Source organism: Amblyomma maculatum, chromosome 3, assembly GCF_055883805.1.
Source record: "Amblyomma maculatum isolate TAMU_Amacu chromosome 3, ASM5588380v1, whole genome shotgun sequence".
Lineage (NCBI taxonomy): Eukaryota > Metazoa > Arthropoda > Arachnida > Ixodida > Ixodidae > Amblyomma > Amblyomma maculatum.
The window spans coordinates 24,356,229-24,369,569 of record NC_139346.1 but is presented as its reverse complement, the minus strand read 5'-3'; the positions used below and the strand labels follow the sequence as shown (position 1 = coordinate 24,369,569).

Sequence of the window (13,341 nt, the reverse complement as noted above, 5' to 3'; positions counted from 1 at the left end):
AAGTTCGTCACTGGTGGAACTTCTGACTGTTTTTCCTTACCGCCAATCTCATTACAGTCCTGACTACTTTGGCTACTGTAGAGATCTGTATAGAACTCCTCGGCTACTTTGACTATCTTGTCCATATTCGTGGTGACGTTGCCTCCCTTGTCCCTTATTGCATACATCTGGTTTTTACCTATGCCCAATTTCTTCTTTACCGCTTTAAGGCTTCCCCCGTTCTTTACAGCATGCTCAATTTTCTCCATGTTATACTTCCCTATATCGGCCACTTCGTGCTTATTGATTAGCTTTGACATCTCGGCCAATTCGATCTGGTCTGTTGGATTGGAATCTTTCATACTCTGGCGTTTCTTAATCAAATTTTTCGTCTCCTTAGACAGCTTACCGGTATCCTCTCTAACTATCCTACCACCTACTTCTACCGCGCACTCAGTAATGATATCTCTGAAATTATTGTTCATTGCTTCTAGGGTAATGTCGCCATCCTCGGTTAGAGCTGAATATCTATTTTGTAGTGCGATCCTGAACTCTTCTGCCCTCCCCCTCACCGCTAATTCGTTGATAGGTTTCTTTCTTACTAATCTGCTGCGTTCCTTCTTCAGATTTAGGCTAATTCGGGACCTCACCATCCTGTGGTCAGTGCATCGCACTTTCCCGATTACCTCTACATCTTGCATAATGGCGGGGGTTGAACACATTATGAAGTCAAATTCATTTTTAGTCTCGCCGTTCGGACTTTTCCATGTCCATTTCCGGTTCTTCCGTTTGCTGAAGAAGGTATTCATGATTCTTAAGTTATTGCGCTCTGCAAACTCAACTAGTAACTCCCCCCTGCTATTCCTAGAACCAATGCCATAGTCACCCACTGCCTGGTCTCCTGCTTGCTTTTTCCCTACCTTGGCATTGAAGTCGCCCATTAGTACAGTATCCGTTCCGTTCAGTCGTGTCAGACTCTTCGTGACCCTATGGACCATGTCACGCCACGCTTTTCGGTTTCTCACTATCTTCCTAACATCACATAACTTAATCTGCAGTGCCTCGAGGATGCCATCTAACCATCGCGTTCGCTGCCTACCCCTTCTCCGGCGACCCTCAACCTTTCCCAACATCAAATCTTTCTCCAGCGACTCCTCTCTTCTCATCAGATAACCAAAGTAGCTGAGCTTTAACTTTAGAATTTGACCCTCCAATGAGCAGTCAGGGTTTATGGTCGACAATATCGACTGATTTGATCTTCTGGCAGTCCAAGGAACTCTCAAGAGTCTTCGCCAGCACCACAATTCAAACGCATCAATTTTTCGGCGGTCAGCCTTTTTCACAGTCCAACTCTCGCATCCATACATCACAACTGGAAAGACCATAGCACGAGTTATACGGATCTTGGTTGGCAGACTAATGTCTCTGCTCTTTACTAGGCGGTCAAGGCTAACCATTGCTCTCTTTCCCAGAAGCAGGCGTCTCCTAATTTCATGGCTGCAGTCTCCTTCCGAGGTAATCTTGGAGCCCAAGAAGAGAAAATCTGTCACAGTTTCCACTTCTTGTCCATTGATGCTCCAGGACTTGATAGGGCAAGACGCCATGATCTTTGTCTTTTTAATGTTCAGTTTAAGCCCAAACTTCTCACTCTCTTCTTGTACGCGCATCAGAAGTCTTTTGAGTTCCACTTCACTTTCTGCCATTAAAGTGGTATCATCCGCATATCTAAGATTGGGACGGAGTTGTGTTGCATATGTCTCCTCCCATAGCCAGGCTCATGTCTGGCGCGGGCCCGTAAATCCAAGCTTCTGGGTAGTTGGAGCGGGACTACAACACAGCAGACACCCGAGAGCCCTCCGCGGAAGCGAAGAGGACCCAGCTGTGACCTGATGAAGAGGGACAGGTCAGCCTGGTGGCATTAATTTGTCATCGAGCAAACTAAGGCAGTTTTCCCGATGAGGGGTGGATTGACTTTTGGTTGGTCACTGGGAGGGGCTGCATCCTCCTGTATACTGCGTAGTACAGTATACTGCGTCTTTACTTTTCGCATTGCCGATTCGACATCTTCGTAGAAGTTTTCAACTGCCTGGTCATCATAAATACATGTAGGTGCATAGGCCTGTACAACCTTCAGTTTATACCGCTTATTAAGCCTAATTACGATGCCTGCCACCCTCTCATTAACACTATAGAATTCTTCTATATTATCAGCTATATACTTATTGACATGGAAACCTACTCCTAGTTGTCGCCTCTCTGGTAAACCTCGATAACACAGTACATGCCCATCCTTCAGTACAGTATATGCCTCATTCGACCTCCTAACCTCACTAAGCCCTATGACATCCCATTTCATACCCTCTAGTTCCTCTAACAGCACTGCTAAACTAGCATCCTGACATAGTTTGCACCTATCTGAGAATTGCTCCGGTTACCACTGACTTGGTGTAGCTGGATTCGGAAAAGTCCGTGTTTGTAAGCACCTCTAAATGCTTTCTTGGATCTTATTTAGTGTTCTGTCTGCCGGTGGGTATTCTACTCTGTTTAGCCGATAGTGCTCAGTAATCTATTTGTAGCTGACTAGGCTCTCCCTGCTAAGAGTGTACTAAGGATCAGAGCCTACCCGGAAGGTGAGACCGCGGGCAAGCTTATGAGCTCCCTCATTTCCCTGAAGCTGGGAGTGGGCTGGTGCCCATATTAGCTGGATTATTCTATCATCCTGACATGTTCTCAGTATTCTTTTTGCCTGTGGAGAGACCCTTCCCTTGAGAAAGTTGCATATTGCTGTTTTGGAATCACCTATAATTGTAGTAGCCATTGTCCCTGCTATTGCAAGTGCAATCGCCACCTCTTCAGCCGTGTAGGCTAAACTCGTCCTAACGGAGCCGCTTATTCTTAGATTTTGTTCATCTGACATATACTGCCACAGTGACATGCCTCGTCCTAACGGAGCCGCTTATTCTTAGATTTTGTTCATCTGACATATACTGCCACCGTGACATGCCTTTCTTCATACTCGGCGGCGTCAACATAGACCACGTCCTGCCTTCCTTGAGATATCTTCTGCAACGTTTCCGCCGTTTTCTTCCTTCTTTCCTGGTGATGCTCTGGATGCATGTTTCGTGGCAGCAGGGGGATTTTGAGTCGCTTCCTGAGTTCCATCGGGACATCCGTCTTCTGATCCTCTTGGCTTTCGTATCGAAACCTAGTTTTAGCAGTATCCGGGTCTTTGCCAGTCTTTCGTACTGGGAGGTTTGGTCGGCCTCTATCACCTCTTCCAGTGTATTGTGCACCCCCAGCTTCATTAGCCGGTTCGTAGACGTACTGATGGGGAGACCAAGGGCTGTTTTTATGCTCTTCCTAATGATTGCTTCAATCTTAGCCTTCTCGCAGTAGGCAAGGTGTAAGTACGGGACTGCATAGGCGATCTTGCTGATGATGAAGGCATGTACAAGTCGTAGGAGGTTTGCTTCTCTCATGCCCGAGTTGCGATTGTTGAGCACAGCCTTCGAGTTTCTTTATAGCTTTTCCGTGACAACCATTTTCCTGCAGCCACATACCTAGGATCCTAATCTTGTCCACTCTGGGGATGAGAATTCCATCTGCCTTTAGTTCGATTCTAGGTTGTTGTTTGTCGAATCTGCTGCGTGGTGGCTGGTACACGAGCATCTTGGATTTTTCGGGAGAGCATTTTATGCATCTAGGGCAGTTCTTTCCAGTGCTCAGTGGCAAATGACTTGGACTCAGTGCCATACTTTGCTTGCCCCAGACTCTGGTGGGGCTCGGCAGTAGTTAGTGAACGGAGGGGCAGAGCATCTGTAGCTGCGTCATTGTACTGGTTAGCTTGGCCGCATGGTGATGCCGCTGGGTGCATTGCCCTCCGTGCGCTGGCTTCATTTCATTGCTTGAGCAGCTGGTGCCACTGCTTCTTGTGGCTAGATAAGCATAGCCAATTTTCTGCTCCAAAGAACACCGTTTTCCTCAACTGTGAAAGCTGGTAATGTTAGAAATATGTTATCAATTAGTAATGTTGACAATACATTATGTTGCAAGTGAAAGCTAATACAGTCGAACCCGGTTATATTGAACCCGGATATATCGAATTTTGGTTATATCGAACTCGCGAAATATCCCCTTGAAAATCCCATGTAAAAGTATAGGAAAGCCGCGTCATATATCGAACTCAATTTGACCAGTCGTTCGATATGTCGAACTCCACACCACGCACTGGAAAGTGTGCCTTCCCCAAAGATGATTGCATCACCCTTGGCCGTTTGCCGCGTGACGTTTTCAAGCCACGCGCGGAAGGAATGAGAGGGGACAGTTCGGCGACGGCTGGTCTGGGCAGCGCTGCGCCCATTCCCCAAAGGCGTGCGCATCTGCAGTTGTCGTTTTCCGCGTGTCAACACATGACGTTTGCAAGCCATGTGTGTGGGTGTGCCCATTCTTTTGCCGAGCTCTCTCCTTCAGCACGCGCTACGCATGCGCCAAGCCAGCTCAGCCCGTCTTTCTCCAGCGTGTGTTGCGAACCCTCTGCATGCGGCGGCGCGGCGGCGGACGTGGCTATGGTGCCTGCGGATGTTAAGAAGCGGCAGCTCTCTTTGTTTCTTTTTTTTTTTTCTTCTTTTTTTTTTTTTTGCGAGAGTCATCTTTTCTTATCGTTGTGCTGTACGCGCGGCGTAGCGTAAGATATAGCGGCTACGGACGTTAAGAAGCGGCAGGTTTATTTTTATTTTTTTATTTTTTTGCGGCAATGTTTATTATTATTTTTTTTTATCGTTTATCCTTGCATGTATGAATCAGCGAAAGCACGCAGTCAGCTGCTGCGATCATGACGCCCGCCCCAAGCGCGGCGTGATAAATCGAACCAGGCTTGTGCAATCAAGCCATCACGGGCACTCTGCCAAGTTCGCTCCCCGCCACCGCAGGAGCTATCAAAAGGTAAACGCGCCCTGACGTTATCGCTGCGCGGCATCTTGGCACGCTGCCAATGAGCTGTGTATGAGACTACTGAAGCGGATTGACGCACACCATTGACATGCAAGCGAAAATACTCGCGATTTCTGCCGCCGCGGCGACGCAGAAACCTTGTTTTGAGCTGCCGTAGTGGCTCAAACGGCAGAGGGAGGGAAATTTTTTGCTCTGTCGCTGAGATCGCTTAATCGCTTGATGTGAGCAAGCTAGCCTTAACACTTTTTTTTTTTTTTTTTCAAAATTCTCGAGTGCAAAAGTGGAGGGTGGGTTCATTACCCGAGTGGGTTGATTACGTGACAAATACGGTATCGTTTTTTCGCATCGTAAGTGCCGTCATAAGCCGATTTCTGTATATCGAATTATTGATATATCAAACTCTTTCGCGATCCCCTTCGAGTTCGATATATCCGGGTTCGACTGTAACTACAACTGAGGACTATTTGCTGCATAGGAAGAAAGAGCATGTTTTAGCTCCATAGCTCCCGTTCCACAGCCAAAAGAAGTTTGTTGCAGAGCACAGTGAGTGTTCTCTGTCTGTCCTGGGCTCTCTCTACCAATGCCCTTCTTCTCATTGCGTGACCAAACTAGCTAAGCCTCCTGTTGTGTGTGGCCCTCGTAATTTGTTCTAATTTGTTCATAATTTGTTTGGACACACACAAGCTGTGTGTTCTCTGTGGACATACTTGTGAGGCATGCATGACAGGCAGTGGATGCCGTGGGACAGAAGTTGACAGGCTGGCAGAATCAGCACCAGAGTGTGTCCCTCTTTGTGCTTGATGTGGACTCCACTGGCTTCATTGCTCATGGTGCCACCTCAGCACGAGGTCCTTTCAACACACTCCTGTCTCATGCCAGCCACAGCTGTGTTATCCCAGCAAAGCTTCCCACCAGCCATTTCTTTGGCCACCATTTGCCTGTGCATCAGGAACTTGTTAAGTGCTTCTTGGACATGGTTCCACTCTCGTGTCACCTGCAACATCGCAGAAGGCCACACAAAGCCAGGAGCCCTGCCATGCTATTCATTGATAGTCATTCTGGAAGACGAGAATTCTGTACGCCACTTGGCTGGGCCACCTCTGTACCACCTGCATAACATGCAGCGTTTCCCAATGGTGTGCCCTTTTGCTTTCATGCGCACTGTTGAGACCTGCTGCCGGAGTTCTCAGCTTCCTAATGTCAGACAGTGCAGGAAGAAAAAAACAATTCCGACAGCACTGTGGAATCTACACTGCAGAAATGCGAAAGCCTGAGCATTGCTGCTGCACATGGTGGATCACATTTACTCTCGTTATCATTCGCACCTAAATGCACTGTCGTTATCATCACCAATGCCATCATTGTCATTACCACTAATAGCAGTGTCATTGCCATCACTACTATCATCCTCACGGTAGACGAGAATTATGATGTGCGTTTCACAATCCTGGACATGGCACAATTGGTTGGAGCGCTCGGCTGGTGACCCAAGGGATGAAGGTTCGATTCCCAGTGGAGACAGGATTTTTATTTTTCTCATGACGTCATCACCAAGATGATTGACAGCCAATTTTCTTTTTCACATACTATATGCAATATTAGCAAATGAAACATCAGCACACAGATCCCGCGCACAACTTTCATGCATGGGATTTCGTTCCATGAGCCTAGAAAAGGTTTCTCCTAAAAAGGAAGAGCACTTTCTTGCTTTTTTTTCACCTCTCATTTGCATTTATCAACTGCTTGTGACACGTCATGTAATCACTTACCCTTCTGTGAACAGTACTGAAGGGATGCTAGCCAGCACATGGCACTGGCTTTCTCAGTCTCCTCGGCATTTCACTTGTTTTCCCTTGTCTGTCTTAGCATTAGCTGTTTTTGTTTGTTTTAATGCAGCAAAGCGTCTTTACTTACTGCAGAATTGGATTGCCAGTTGCTAGAAGTGTGCAAATAGTGTCTACTATTCAACACATGCTTTCCACTGATGTCAAACCTCGTAAACAAAATAGAAATTTGTTTATTGTTCATCAGAACTAGTGGCAAAGCAGGGTTTACAAACAGCATTGACTTGCTCTTTCCTAGAATAGCAGTGGTTGTGCAAATATTGAAATTTTTGAATTCGAATATTGAGTATCCAATCAGTGAAAAAAGTACGAAAAATTAAAGATAGCAAACATTGTTCATCTTATTTCAGAATTCACATGCTACTTCCAGTATACATTTTATTTAGAATACCGTGCACCGGTTTTTTTGTATAGGATGGGCCTGCATGGAACTGTTGTATTGCTGCATTAATATATTGTAGGGGTGTGTTTATTCGGTGAACCCAGATGATTCCAGCCGCTCAGGGGAGACTCGCAGCGAAGCGTCAGGCGTGGCGAAAGAGCAAGGCAGCGAACAACTTCTTCGTCCTTGAGAGCGGCAGCACGCGACGCATGTCAGTGGTTATATCGATGAAGATTACCACACTACAGTTTCCCCCCGGGCAGAGAAGGAGCCATCCTGGCGACTCATGGTGCCGAAAGGACAGACGGATCGTAGTAGGGCTTGATTCGGTCCACATGAACTATTTCGCGTCCACGGCGACGCAAGTCCGCAGATGGCGTAACGGGCTCAACTACGTAGTTCACAGGAGATGTTTTTTGAAGGACTCGGTATGGACCGTGATACCGAGCAAGAAGCTTCTTTGACAGGCCGGCGGTTGTGGCAGGAACCCAGAGCCACACCAGGGAGTTGGGCGCATATGAAGGCGCCTCACCAGTGTCACGATGGTGTTTTTGTTGCCACTGATTTTCCTTTGTGAGCGAACGAGCGAGCTGACGGCATTCTTCTGCATACTGGGCGGCGTCCGAGAGTGGCGTCGATTCAGAAACATCAGGGCGGTAGGGAAAAAGCGCGTCCATTGTGCAGGTTGGCTCGCGCCCGTAAAGAAGAAAAAAGGGAGAGAATCCAGTGGTGGTCTGTATCGCAGTGTTGTACGCGTAGGTTACGAAGGGAAGAACGTGGTCCCAGTTGGAATGAGCGTCGTTGACGTACATGGCCAGCATGTCACTCAGAGTACGGTTGAAGCGTTCTGTCAGGCCATTCGTCTGAGGGTGGTAAGAAGTAGCGGTGCGATGAATGATGCGACATTCTTTCAGTAGGGCCTCGAGAGCGTCGCACAAGAAAACGCGTCCGCGGTCACTGAGCAGTTCCTTCGGAGTCCCGTGGCGAAGAATCAAGTTGTTGAGAATGAACAAAGCAACGTCTCTTGCAGAGGCAGAGGGTAACGGTGATGTTTCAGTGTAGCGAGTCAGATGGTCTACTGCCACAATAATCCACCGGTTTCCAGCAGGAGTAGTCGGAAGAGGGCCATAGAGATCTATGCCAACGCGGTCAAACGGACGAGCAGGGCAGGGTAACGGCTGCAACGAAACAGAGGACTTCTGAGGAGTTTTTCGGCGTTGACAAGATTCGCAAGCGCGCACGAAATGTCTTACGAAGCGGTACATTCCACGCCAGTAAAATCGCAGACGTAGGCGCGTGTAGGTTTTCAATACGCCACCGTGAGCACATTGTGGGTCACCATGGTTCGCAGCACAAATGTCGGCGCGGAGATGACGCGGGATGACTAGAAGCCACTTCCGTCCATCAAGCAAATAATTGCGGCGATAGAGAAGACCGTCACGAATGGAGAAGTGGTGGGCTTGGCGGACGAGCGCTTTGGATGAATGACCGGGAGTAGGACTTGAGAGAAAATTCAAAAGTGCATTGATCCAGGGGTCATTCCGCTGCTCGATAGCCATGTCGATAGTTGTAAGAGTCGACAAATCGTAGGCACAGACGTGGTCAGACGAATTATCTCTAGGCAATGGCGAGCGGGAAAGAGCATCCGCGTCCGTATGCTTCAGGCCTGATCGATAAATGACATGAATGTCAAACTCCTGGAGACGAAGAGCCCAGCGAGCAAGGCGACCGGATGGGTCTTTCAGAGAGGCAAGCCAGCACAAAGCGTGGTGATCGGTCACAACGTAAAACGGTCGACCATACACATAAGGACGAAATTTTCCGATAGCCCAAATAATGGCCAAACATTCCCTTTCTGTGACTGAATAATTAGATTCTGCCTTTGTCAATGTTCGGCTGGCGTATGCCACAACATACTCGCTGTAACCAGGCTTACGTTGGGTAAGGACGGCACCAAGCCCAATACCGCTGGCATCAGTGTGGATCTCCGTAGGCGCAGCCGGATCAAAGTGGCGTAGAATGGGCGGCGAAACCAAAAGGCGGCGTAAAGTGTCGAAGGCTTTATCGCAGGCTGGAGTCCAGGCGGAAAGGTCGGAGCTGCCGGCAAGGAGCTGGGTCAGAGGAGCGATGATAGAGGCGAAGTTCAAGATGAAACGTCGAAAGTAGGAGCAGAGGCCGATAAAGCTCCGAAGCTGCTTCAGGGAGGTTGGCTTCGGGAACTCTGCAACTGCGCGAAGTTTGGTGGGGTCGGGAAGAATGCCGTCCTTAGAAACTATGTGGCCTAAAATTGTGAGTTTTCGAGCGGCAAAGTGGCACTTCTTCAAATTCAACTGAAGCCCAGCGCCGGCGAGACACGTGAGGACATCCTTTAGGCGGAGAAGGTGAGAAGAAAAGTCGGCAGAAAAAACTACGATGTCGTCCAGATAACAAAGACAGGTCTGCCACTTGAGTCCACGAAGAACAGTGTCCATCAGGCGCTCGAAAGTAGCCGGGGCATTGCAGAGGCCAAAGGGCATAACGTTGAACTCGTATAATCCATCCGGTGTTATAAAGGCAGTTTTCGAGCGGTCATTATCAGCCATCGGTACCTGCCAGTAGCCGGAGCGCAAATCCAAAGAGGAGAAATACTCGGCTCCCTGTAAACAGTCCAAGGCGTCGTCGATTCGCGGCAAAGGATAGACATCTTTGCGCGTGATTTTGTTAAGCCTACGGTAATCGACGCAAAACCGGATGGAACCATCTTTCTTGGTGACCAAAACAACCGGAGAAGCCCATGGACTGTTAGATGGCTGTATGACGCCCCGGCGAAGCATGTCGTCCACGTTGTCAGCAATGACTTGGCGCTCAGAGGCCGACACGCGATAAGGACGCTGTCGTAAAGGTGCGTTTGTACCAGTGTCGATTGCGTGCGTAACGACAGACGTGCGACCCAGAGCAGTGTGAGGAAGGTCGAAGGCAGAAGTGAAGTTCTGTAGAAGAGCAGCGAGTTGATCGCGTTGTGCGGGTGGGAGATCTGCGTCAATAGCTTGTTGAAGAACATCGGGTGGTGTCGAAGCGGTCGCTGTATCGCAAGAGCTGAGCACATTAACGTCTAATGAAGTAGGCGTTGCAGGAAGAGTATTTACAAGCGCGGGATCAAGTTCTTCAATACGACCGAGACACTCGCCGCATAGCAGGACGGACGGGCACGAAAATGGATTTGAGACGTACATTGCACTAAGGCCATCTTCGAACTTGAGGACCGCAAATGGAAGCAGGAGGCAGGGATGGCGTGAAGCGGCGTCGGAAGGTGTGAAGAAGACAGTAGAACTAATAACGCTTTCACAGGAGAGTGGAACGAGGGCAGCAGAAAATGGAGGAATGTCTGTGTCACTGGCGACGAGGAGTTTTGCAGGCCGGGTAGGGACGTCACACAAGACGGTATCACAAAGAGGTAAAAAGGAAACTTCCGCGCGGGCGCAGTCAATAACGGCATGATGAGTGGAAAGGAAATCGTAGCCCAGGATGATGTCGTGTGAGCAGCGAGACAGTACAATAAACTCGATGGTGTATAAGACGTCTTCGATGAGAACACGGGCCGTGCACGCCGCTGAGGGATGAATGCGCTGTGATGAGGCGGTGCGAAGCGAAAAGTCGGAAAGTGCGGTGGTCACCTTACGAAGACGACGGCAAAGAGCTTCACTGATGACTGATACGGCAGCGCCCGTGTCGACTAGAGCGAGTACTGCGACGCCGTCGACAAACACTTGAATTACGTTAGTGGGAGAACACCGAGGACTTGAAGAGTTCGAACCAAGCGCAGTTCTTGCCCCGGGAACTGCGACTGTTAGTTTCCCTCAACGGTGCCGGTAGAACGTCGGAGTGGGGACGGGGAACGGCGACGAGGGGAAGGTGATCGGCGAGTTGTGTACGTTTGATTGTCACGAGATACAAATTCGGAACTGGGCGGATTTCTCGGCAAGGGCTGGTCTGTATTGTAGGAGTAGTTCCATAGTTCAGGTCGAGAAGGTGGAAGGCGTTGGCGGCAAAGGCGTGCGACATGGCCCGGCAGCCCGCAAGAGTAGCAGATTGGTCGGTTGTCCGCGGTACGCCAAGGGTTCGTAGGGCGTTGGCGTACCCTTGGAATAGGGACATGGAATGCAGACCCAGGCAAAGGCGAAGGAAGGTTGGAAGGAGCGGCCTGGTAGGAAAGAGATGCTGATGGCATGAGCGGCCTGGCCGCAACTTGGGCGTAAGTCAGTGGTGCCGTTACTTGCGCTGGCACGGGGCTGGGCGGCAGCACAGGGCTGGGCGGGAGCATGGAGCTGGGAGGAAGGACGTCAGCGATGTGATCTTGAACGGCACGCCGTATGGTAGGGGCCAAAGACGGAGCCATGTCAGGAACAAGGCGGCCACTATCCTGTAACTGAGGGACCAGCGATAGCTGGCGGGCGACCTCTTCTCGAACGAAGGCTTTGATTTGCTGAAGTAAAGGGCTGTCCTCTGATGGGGTAGAACCGCCCAGCGCAAGTGTAGAGATGGCGTCGTCTCTAACACCGGACCGCCGGGTAGAAGCGCGCTTCTTACGAAGCACGTCGTAGCTCTGGCAAAGCTTGATCACGTCACTCACCGTGGCAGGATTTTTTACCCAGAGCATTTGGCACGCGTCGTCAGAGATGCCTTTCATGATGTTCTCGATCTTATCCGCTTCAGTCATTAGCGGATCGACACGCTTGCATAGGTCCACGATGTCCTCTATATAACTAGTGAACGACTCATCGACTTGCTGAGTGCGCTCACGCAAGCGTTGTTCTGCCCGGAGCTTGCGAACTGCAGGGCGGCCGAACACTTCTGCAAAATTCTTTTTAAATGCAGACCAAGATGGCAGGTCTGCCTCATGGTTGCGAAACCAGAGGTTCGCCACGTCAGTCAGATAAAAGATTACATTGCTTAGCTTGATAGCGTCGTCCCATCTGTTGTAGCTACTGACGCGCTCATATGCCGCCAACCAATCGTCGACGTCCTGGTCGGCTGTGCCACTGAAGAAGCACGGATCACGCTGCCGTAGAGCTCCAGAACACAGCACGGTGGTTGGGAGGGGCGACGATGTCGTGGCAGTGTCGTCCGGCATGCTGGAAGCAGAGGGTAACGTGCGGCTTCTTAGTTCCAGGGTGGACGGGAACGTACCCAGCACCTCCACCAATTGTAGGGGTGTGTTTATTCGGTGAACCCAGATGATTCCAGCCGCTCAGGGGAGACTCGCAGCGAAGCGTCAGGCGTGGCGAAAGAGCAAGGCAGCGAACAACTTCTTCGTCCTTGAGAGCGGCAGCACGCGACGCATGTCAGTGGTTATATCGATGAAGATTACCACACTACATAGTAAATTCTCATTAATTTCGGCCTTCAAGGGACCACACAAAATGTCCAAATTAAGAAACTGCCGAGGACTGTTTCTATCACAGTAAATTTATCTGATGAACACCTGCACGATGGTTTTCGGCACTTAAGGTGAAACCGAAGTGGGAATGGCATTTTTTCCTTGTTTCGTCAAGCACTTTGCTTTGCACACACTGTCGGGAAGACTCTCTTCACAACACGGCCCCATCATGTTTCAGGGGTGCTTCGTTGCACAGTCAACGCAGTCAAACATTGTGGTGAAACTGCATTGAATTTGAAAATTTTTGGTGTATTTGGACATTTTCTAATATTTAGAAACTCTGAACATCAGTTTTTCACATATAAGAGCAAACATGTTCAATTTTTATTCGAAGTTTCAAATATTCACTCACCCCTATCGTCAAGTCAGTTGACAGCATAGGGCAAAAGCCTGCGCGCAGTAACACTACGCTTTGAAAAAATCAGATTGCTATCGAGAGCCACTGTCCACTTGCAGGTCGGTTAATGAAATGTAGTGCTATGCACACATCAGCAGGATTTGTGCGTTCCTTGTTATATTGAAGACAACACAGAGCACTATGGAAAGGAAGATAGTAGATGTAACATTAAGAGATGTGAAGCGCACAGACTTGGTTAAGGAACAAATGTGAGTTAATGACACCCTAGTGGAAATCAGAAAGAAGAAATGGGCATGAGCAGGACATGTAGTGCGAAGAGAGAATAACCGATGGCTGCTAAGGGTAAAGAATTGGATTCCAAGGGAAGAAAAGTGTAGCAGGGGATGGCAGAAAGTTAGGTGGGCAAATGAGG

At 49.2% G+C, this 13,341-nt stretch overlaps 1 protein-coding gene across 1 annotated transcript in view; it reads left to right on the top strand.

Moving 5' to 3' along the window:
• Positions 1-13,341, top strand: part of LOC146194354 (glutaryl-CoA dehydrogenase, mitochondrial) — a 44,902-nt gene that overhangs the window by 30,992 nt on the left and 569 nt on the right. The window lies entirely within an intron of this gene.